Genomic DNA, 10,033 nt, shown 5'->3' with positions numbered 1-10,033 from the left:
TTCCTATGAGGTTTTACTATCTTCTCCAGAATGCGTTTAATCTCCCTATTAGACACTTCTGCTTGTCCATTGGTTTGGGGATGATAAGGCTACTTTATGAACAATCCCATGCTTTTTCAGTAATCCTGTCAGTCTCCTGTTACAAAAGTGAGTGCCTTGATCACTCACGATTGCTCGTGGTGACCCAAAGCGACAAATAATATGGTTTCTAACAAAGGAAAAAACAGTGTTAGCATCATCAGTATGGGTAGGAATTGCTTCCACCCATTTAGAAACATAATCTACAGCTAACAGTATATAAAGGTGACCATTAGAGTTTGGAAAGGGTCCCATGAAGTCAATGCCCCAAACATAAAAAATTTCACAGAAAAGCATAATCTGTTGAGGCATCTCATCCCTCTTGGATATATTACCAAACCTTTGGCATGGGGAACACGATTTACAAAATTCAGAAGCATCTTTAAAAAGAGTAGGCCACCAGAATCCACAGTCTAGAATTTTTTTAGTTGTTCTTTGAGGGCCAAAATGTCCTCCACTCTTAGATGAGTGGCAGGCCTCTAAAATAGACTGAAATTTTGATTGTGGTACACATCGTCTAATTACCTGGTTAGCACCACACCTCCATAAATATGGATCATCCCATATATAATATTTAGACTCGCTTTTCAGCTTGTCCCTTTGATGCTTAGTGAAATTTGGAGGTAAAGTGTGGCTAACTAGATAATTAGCTACAGGTGCATACCAAGAAACTACTTCAGATACTGCATGCAAACTATCAAATGGGAAAGCATCATTTATAGGGGTGGAGTCATGCTTAATGTGCTCAAGGCGACTCAAGTGGTCTGCCACTAAATTCTGGTTACCACTCCTATCCTTAATTTTTAAATCAAATTCTTGCAGTAACAGTATCCAACGTATTAGCCTTGGTTTGGACTCCTTTTTAGCTAATAAATATTTTAGAGCTGCCTGGTCTGAGTACACTACCACCTTAGTACCAAGTAAATAGGCTCGGAATTTATCCAGAGTAAAAACAATAGCTAGAAGTTCTTTTTCAGTAGTAGTGTAATTAGACTGAGCAGCGTCTAAAGTCTTAGATGCATAAGCAATTACAAAAGAGCCTTTACCTTCGCGCTGATCCAGCGCCGCTCCTACTGCATGGTTGGAGGCATCACACATAATTTTAAATGGCTGGCTCCAGTCTGGTCCTCTCACAATCTAAGCTTGAGTTAGGGCGATCTTTAGCTTATCAAATGCTTGCATGCAATTTTCACTGAACTCGAACTCAATATCTTTCTGCAACAGTTTGGATAAAGGCAATGCTACCTTACTGAAGTCCTTAATGAATCTCCTATAAAAATCTGCGTGGCCAAGGAACGAATGGACTTCCTTCACAGAGGAGGGGTAAGGTAAACTAGAAATAACATCTACCTTTGCTGGATCTACAGAAATACCAGTATTAGACACAACATGTCCTAGTACAATTCCTTGTTTTACTATAAAGTGACATTTTTTAAAATTTAATACAAGGTTTGTACTAACACACCTGTCTAATACTCTAGACAAACTATCCAAGCAAAGGCTAAATGAATCACCATATACGCTAAAATCATCCATAAAAACTTCCATACAATTCTCAATAAGATCTGAAAAGATGCTCATCATGCATCTTTAGAAAGTAGCCGGTGCATTACATAAGCCAAAGGGCATCCTTTTGTATGCATACGTTCCAAAGGGACATGTAAAAGTAGTCTTCTCCTGATCTTTAGGAGCTATATGAACTTGAAAGTAGCCTGTATAGCCATCTAAAAAGCAGTAATGGGATTTACCTAACAGGCGATCAAGCATCTGATCAATAAATGGCAAGGAGTAATGATCCTTGCGAGTAGCTTGGTTGAGACGCCTATAGTCAATACAGACCCTCCATGAATTATGCACTCTAGTTGTTAGGAGCTCTCCATGCTCATTCTTGACTGTTGTGACTCCAGACTTTTTGGGCACCACTTGTACTGGACTGACCCATTCACTGTCTGAGATGGGGAAAATGATATCTACTTCAAGTAGCCTGGTCACTTCTTTCTTGACAACTTCTAAGATGGTTGGATTCAATCTTCTTTGAGGCTGACAGACAGGCTTTGCTCCCTCTTCTAAGAATATTCTGTTTTCAGAAACTTGAGGGCTGATGCCTACTATATCCGCCAAGCTCCATCCAATTACTTTCTTATGTTTTCTCAGCACACTGAACAGTTGCTCTTCTTGTTGAGAAGTGAGTTCCCTTGCAATGATAACTGGGAACATCTGATTATCCTCAAGGTAAGCATACTTGAGGTGTGGAGGAAGGGGCTTTAATTCCAATTTCTGCTCATGGCTAGGCTCTGGATCATTCGGGGCTAGTGATAATGGCAAAGTGTCCGCATTATGTTCAGAGGGTGTCCCCACACTTGGACCTTGCTCCATGTGCTTCTCTTCTATTTCTTCTTGGTGAACTTCAGCTACAGTTTCATCAATGATGTCGCACTGGAAGATAGAATGATCTTCCGAAGGGTGCTTTATAGCTTCATTTAAACTGAAACTCACTGCTCTGCCATCTATCTCAAAGGAGTAAGTTCCTGAGAATGCATCCATCTTGAACTTTGAAGTCTTCAGGAATGGTCTTCCAAGTAGGATTGATGATGGTCTGCTTGAGTCATTAGGAGGCATTTCTAGGATATAGAAGTCAATAGGAAACGTGAGCCCCTTAATACTCACTAATACATCTTCAGCAATTCCAACTACTATAATAATGCTCTTATTTGCTAACACAAAATGAGCTGCCGACCTTTTTAAGGGAGGGAGCCTCAAGGTATCATATATAGACAATGACATTATACTAACACACGCTCTTAAGTCACACATGCAATCAGAAAATATTTCACCTCCAATGGTACAGTTAACCATGCATGGACCTGGATCATTACATTTTTCAGGTATACCTCCCATTAAAGCAGATATAAAACTACCTAAAGGAATAGTTGCTAACTCATTAATTTTATCTTTATGAATGCATAAATCCTTTAGAAACTTTGCGTATTTAGGTACCTACTGAATGACATCAAAAAGGGGAATAGTTACCTCAACCTTTTTGAATATTTCTACCATTTTGGGATCAAGTTCCATCTGCTTTCTAGATTTCTTTGCAAGGTGTGGAAATGGGATCGGGATGGCGTCTTGTACAGCTTCGGCTTCCTTTGGTTCTCCGTTCCTTGGTTGAACTGCTTCTTCTTCAACTATGTCTTGTACGTCCTCTTCCTCTTCAGCATCTTCCACGTCCACCACATTCTCAGTTGGGGCGTGTTCTGGTGTACTTGGCTCTTCATGGTTCCTCTCTTGTAGTGTGGTTCCAGACCTCAAGGTGATGGCATTGATGCCACCTTTGGGATTAGGTAGGGGTTGAGAAGGAATTCCACTGGAGCTTGAGGGTGATTGGTGGAATTAGGTAATGAATCTATCCTGGAGGCGAGAGCTTGTAAAGTGGCATTCAGACCATTTAAAGTAGAGTTCAGCTGTGTCTGCATGTCTTGTTGTCCTTGTGCAAGAGAACGAAGCATCTCGTCATTTGATGAGGAATTAGGATAGGTGATCTGAGGAACTTGTTGGTTATGCTGGGATCCTTGAGATTGTCTTAGGTGGGGTGCTCTGTAAGGCTGGTTCTGATTCTGCTGTCTGTTGTTGTTATTCCACCTCTGGTTTCCATTGTTATCTCTGCCTCCTCTGTTATAGTTGTCCCTCTAACCATGGCTGGAATTATCTCTCCAACCCTGGTTGGAGTTGTCCTGCCATCCTTGGTTATAGCTTCCACCTGGGTTGTAATTGCTGCCTTGTTGATTGTATCCTTGATTCGGGCGATCATAGAAGTTATGAGTAGCTGCCACAGTGTTGTCTTCTTATTGGAGCTGTGGACATTCATCAGTATAATGACTATAATCAACACAGATTCCGCATACTCTCTATGGGACTAACTGTTGGCTCTGTTGTGGTGGGTGAGGCTGAGCTTGTTGTTGTTGGTTCAACTGCATTTGCTTCAGTAGGTTAGTCATTTCACATATACTCTGTGTAAGAGCAGTAGTTTCAATGCTAGAGGAAACCTCTGCAATAGCTTTTGAGTGGCTGTGCCTGTGATTCCTAGTGGACTCAGCTAAGTCGCTGATCAGTTGCCATGCTTCATCTGCGGTCTTGTACTTTTTCATAGAACCATTACTAGCACCATCCAGTGTAGTTTTATCCTGAGGCTTCATGCCTTGTGTGAAGTAGCTGATCAACACCAGTCTGTCGATCATGTGATGGGGGCATGCGTCTAGAAGGTTCTTAAAGCGCTCCCAGTACTCATAAAGAGTCTCTGATTCTCCTTAAACAATGCAGGAGATCTCTTTTCTCAGTCTATCTATGACTTCTGCTGGAAAGTATTTTTCCATAAATTCTCTCCTGAGCGTATCCCAATTCGTAACAGTCACTTCAGGTTAGGAGTAGTACCACTCCCTCGCCTTTCCCTCAAGAGAAAACGGGAAGGTGGTTAATAGAATAAAAGTTTCATCTGCACCATTACGCCTAACAGTAGAACAGGTTGTCTGAAAATCCCTTAGGTGCTTGATAGGCTCCTGAGCAGGTAAGCCATGAAACTTGGGCAACAAGTTGATTAGTGCAGTCTTTAGTTCACAATCTGTAGCCAGAGTTGGATGATGCACTTGATATGGCTGCAGTGTAAAATCTGGGGCTCCAGCCTCCTGGAGAGTAATCCTCCTAGGTGCTGCCATGTTACATGCACGAGAATCAACTTAATCAGCAGTAAAGGAGCTTGTTTCGTTCTCAGATGACGGTTCAAATTCGCCCTCAGATGAGACTGGTGAATTGATAACAATCACTTCACCACCCTCAAAGGCTATCCTGCGTCAAGCTCGCCTAATACGTGAAAGATTTCTTTCAATTTCAGGATCAAATGCGGCTAAGCTCGAATTAGGAAGTGAACGCGTCATTCAATGAAAGAAACATATAGCTCATGGTAAAAATAAAAATAAAATATGCAAATAAAATAAAATATGTACACTAATTAATAATTCAGCACACAATTGCAACTCTCCGGCAACGGCGCCAAAAATTGACGTGAAGGCAGAAGTCGGCCAATTAAGAATTCAATATAGAGAATGCGTTGAGAGTATAGTTCTTAACCAGCTAAGATCCACCTTGTAAATTTAGAAAAGTTGTCACAAAATTTAGAAATAATAATATTAGGAGTATGAGTCCCAGGTCGTCTCCCAACGAGTTGCAGGAGAATGTGCTAACTTATTAATCAGGAATTTTCAAGAGAGTTTGAGTTTGGATAATGAGCAATTAAATAATTATAAATTAAAGCAATAAAACTAAGAATGATTATTAATATTCTAATAAAAAGCCTTAACTGGGGGAATGATTAATTGGAAGTCCTATCCTTGTTGGGATCTCTTAAGTGTAGTATCAAAAAGGTTGTTGTTTTCACTTAGTTAACCCTTACTAAATAAAGGAAAGTCAAGTGATTGAGATAATCCTTATTCGCAAATCCTAGTCCTCTTCCTTGGGAAGGTCTAACGTTAGTAAATGCAGAACTAGCCAACAACTTCCAGTTTAATCAGCACTTAAGCCTTCCAACTCAAGTGTCTCCTCTTAATCAATCCCCATGTCAAGTTTGGGAATTTTACTCCATTGACATGAATATAATACTCGGAAAAATATAAGAAGAAGACATAATAAATTAATTAAAGATAAAATAATCCTTTTCACTAATAATCCATGAAAATAATCCAATTACCACTTTAAACAAGAATTAAGAATATGGAATAAATAAGAGTAAGTAAGAAAACAAACTAGAATAATGTCTTCAACGGAGGTAATGACTCTTCGGTATCCAAAAGCAAAAGCAATAACTAGGAATGTAAAGAGAAACTAGAGGAAGAGTAATTCTCTCTCTAGATTCAGATCTAAAACTAAAAGTAATCCTAATATGAATGAATGTGTATCTCTCTCTATCTGTGTGTGTCGAGTCTCTGCTTGTTCCCTGGCTTTATTCTGTGTTTCTGGGCCGAAAACTGGGTTAAAACGCGGCCCAAAATTGCCCCCAACATTTTCTTTTAATTTTGCAGGTCACGCGTACGCGTCGTTCACCCGTGCGCGTCATTCGGCGATTTTTCTTGTCACGCGTACGCGTCATCCACGCGTTCGCGTTATTCGTGCAGAGTCCAATCCATGCGTATGTGTCAGGCACGCGCACGCGTTGCTGCAATTTTCTCCATTCCACGCGCTCGCGTGAGCCATGCGCGCGTGTCGATGTTCGCTGTTCCTCTCCTTAGTTTCTTGTGTTCCTTCCATTTTTGCAAGCTTCGTCTTCATTGTCTAAGCCATTTCTGCCCTATGAAGCCTTAAACACTTAACACACGGATCACGGCATCGAATGATATAAAGGAGAATTAAAATATACTAATTAAAGATCTTTAGGAAGCAAGTTTTCAATCATAAAACAATACTAGGAAGGAGTTATAAAATCATGCAATTAGTATGAATAAGTGGGTGAAGACTTGATGAAACCACTCAATTAAACATAAGATAAAACATAAAATAGTACTTTATCAGTTGCCATATACGTATCTTGCTTTTTTTGAAACTCCTGTTACTCTTGGATGAAGGCACAAAGTGTGTCATCCACTTGGGGTTAGTTAGAGGAAGAGGTTTGGTTGTTTTGGTAGAAGGTTGGTTTAGTGTGTGGTGGTTGGTATCTTAATTGAGGTGGGGATTGATATGGTGGTTGGTGATGTAACTGTTAGTTTGATTGTGAGTGGAGTGGGTTTTGTGGTTGGTATGGTTGTTGGTGGGATTGTGGTGGTTAGTAGAATTGGAGTTATTGATTTTGAGATGATTAATGGTAGTAAGCTTGTTGGGATTGAAAAGGGTGATTTTGAGAGGGTTGTTGCCATCTTTGGTTGGAGTTATCTCTCCACCCTTGACCTTGATTTTCTCTATATTGATATGATCCTTGATTACTTTGATGGAAGGTTGACCTTTGTGGATAAAAGTTAGCTACCGCCAATGTATTATCCTCTTTAATTTGTGGACATTCATCGGTGTAATGGCTACTACAAGTACAAATGCTACATAGTCTAGAAGGTCCTTTAATCCGAGGTGACTGAGGTTGAGTTAAGAGCATTAGTGGAACTTATTGACTTTGATGGATTTGTCTCAACAAAATGGTCATTTCACCAAGTGTCTAAGTTAAGATAGCATCACCGGAAGGAGAAACCTCACTAATAGACTTTGGTTGGGGATTTCTCATCCTCAAGTGTTGTGTTGAATTTGCTAAATCCGAGATGACTTCCCATGCTTCTTCCGTAGTTTTATGCTTAGTTAGAGATCTTCCACTTGAGGTGTCAATTAGAAGCTTGTCTTGTAGAACTAAGCCTTGACAGAAATAACTTATGAGCACCAAATCATCAATGCGGTAGTGAGGGCAAAACTCAAGCAACTTCTTAAAATGTTCCCAATACTCATAAAGTGTCTCTCCATCTCTTTGCATAATACAAGAAATCTCTTTTCTCAAACGGTCTGTCTTTTGAGGTGGAAAGAACTTCTCTAGGAACTTCTTCCTTAACCAATCTCAGTTGGTTATCACTTCATTCCGTTGAGTATAAAACCACTCCTTTGCTTTTTCCTCTAAAGAGAAAGGAAAAGCAAAAACTATCACAGCTATCTCATCCGATCCATGTCTCCTTGCAATTGAGCACGGTATTTGAAAGTTCTTCAAATGTTTAAGCAGATTTTTACCCGGCAACCCATGATACTTAGGAAGTAAGTTGATTAACCTAGTCTTAAGTTCAAAATTTGCATCCAAATCTAGGTAACAAACTTGTAGCGGTTGCAAAGTGATATTCAGAGCTCCCGCTTCCTTAAGAGTGACTCTCCGTGGTGCCGCCATGCTTCCATCACCTAAATCACTCACAGAAACCTCAGAACTTCTAATAGAAGAATTAAAGGTTCCCTCATTAAATGAAGAATGAGAATCACGGTTAAAGGACAACGGTGAATTGGATTGCTCGTTAAGAGAATCCAATTCACTATGCGCAAATGCTAACCGGCATCAAGCTTGCCTAATATGAGTTAAAGTTCTTTCTATCTTAGGATCAAATGGGGCCAAGTTTGGGTCTGGAAGCAATCGTGTCATTCAACTGGGGAATCATAGAAATCATGCAACTATTAAAGACCAAAGCAAAAGTAACTAAAGAAATAAACTAACAACGAACAACTAACAATAACAACCAAAACCAAAAACAATAGCTACCAAGTAGTGTCAACTAACAAGCAAGAAGCAACTATTCATAATATTCACATATTCACAACAACAAAAAATATGACACGCAATTGCATAGTCCCCAGGAACGGTGCCAAAAACTTGATGCTCGCCGGATCGTCAATTAGGAATTCTTTCACCTAATTGAAAAGAGTAGAATGCATTGTGAGTATAGCTCCCAACCAACAAAAGAGCGTGGATCAAAGTTTAGAAGAATAATGTCATAATTCAAATCAATAAAAATTAGGAGTTTTACTTCTCGGGTCATTTTTCCTCGGACTAGCAATCAAGTGTGCAAGTTTAGTTGTGAATTCGGGGTTCTCAAGCATAAAATGGAAATTAAAGGAATTAAAAATTAAATGAACTAAAGCAATGAAATAACAAAGAGTCAAATGTAGCAAACAAGTAAGACAATGAACTAAACAAGCATGAATAAGAACAATTACTAAGTTATTACTAGGTCAAAAGATAATTAATGCAAATTAAGGAGGATTAGAGCAATAAGTCAATGAGGATGTAATTCAAGGCATGAAAGAGCCTTAACTTGGAATTGAGAGTTAAGGAATTCTATCCTTGTGATAACCATAATCATGACAATTGCAATGAGCTAATTGATGCACCACTATTTTATGATATATTTTGGACTGAATTGAGTGGGTTTGTGTCAACTAATCTCACACTTATTCATGAAAATTGCATGTTTTTCATTTCCTTCCTAATTTTGTGATATGGTTGAAAACTTGTTTCCTGGGCCTTTAAATTGTCATTTTTTAATTCTCCTTTATTACCATTCGTTGTCGTGATGTGTTTGTTAAGTGTTTTTAAGTTTACAGGGCATGAATGGCTTAAAGGATGAAGAGGAGGCATGTCAGAGTGGAAGGAACATAAGAAACTAAGGAGCTAAGCAGCGAGGATCGATGCGCACGCATGGCTGACGCGTGCGCGTGAATTGGCGCATCTAACAGCGACGCATACGCGTGAGCGACGCGTACGCATGACAAGCGCAGAAGTCCAGTGATGCATACGCATGACAACCCGCGTACGCGTGACAGAGCGTCACGTGCTGCACGTGATTTGGACCCAGTTTCAAGCCCAAAAACGCAGACTAGAGGTGGGGCTGAGACTGAGGACACTTTACTTTTACTTTCACTTTAGTTTTTGTTTTAGTTTTTGGATTGGATATTGAGAGAGCTGCTACTACCTTCGATTGAAGTCGTCACCTCTATAGTTTGCTTTTCTAATAACTCAATTACTCTTTTCTATTTAGTTGCCCTGTGTTCATATTTGGATATTGTTATTTTTGAACTCTATTAATGCAATGAATTATTTTTATATTTAATTCTATTACTTGTTTAATTTCTTTTAATTAATTATCAGTGCCAAATTTGATTTTATTAAGTTATTTTAATTACCATGTCTCCTATTTACTCCTTTTACATGTCTGTGAAAATGGCATTCATGTTAATAGAGCAGATGATGAGCATATAATTTATACGCTTTTTGGCATTGTTTTTAGTATGTTTTTAGTAGGATCTAGTTACTTTTAGGGATGTTTTTATTAGTTTTTATGTTAAATTCATATTTCTGGACTTTACTATGAGTTTTTGTATTTTTCTGTGATTTCAGGTATTTTCTGGCTAAAATTGAGGGACTTGAGCAAAAATCATATTCAGAAGTTGAAGAAGGACTGCT

At 39.1% G+C, this 10,033-nt stretch overlaps 1 non-coding gene across 1 annotated transcript; it reads left to right on the top strand.

Annotated features, from left to right (window-relative positions):
* The first annotated feature begins 7,490 nt into the window (after positions 1 to 7,490).
* LOC148568428 (small nucleolar RNA R71) lies at positions 7,491 to 7,601 on the top strand. Its single transcript, XR_015882421.1, has one exon. It is a non-coding gene; the product is annotated as a small nucleolar RNA R71 (small nucleolar RNA).
* The last annotated feature ends 2,432 nt before the right edge of the window (positions 7,602 to 10,033 follow it).

The sequence above is a fragment of the Arachis ipaensis genome, chromosome B4, assembly GCF_059453495.1.
Source record: "Arachis ipaensis isolate K30076 ecotype BB chromosome B4, ASM5945349v1, whole genome shotgun sequence".
Classification (NCBI taxonomy): domain Eukaryota; kingdom Viridiplantae; phylum Streptophyta; class Magnoliopsida; order Fabales; family Fabaceae; genus Arachis; species Arachis ipaensis.
Note: the sequence above shows the minus strand (reverse complement) of the source record. Positions and strands in the feature narration are given on the sequence as shown.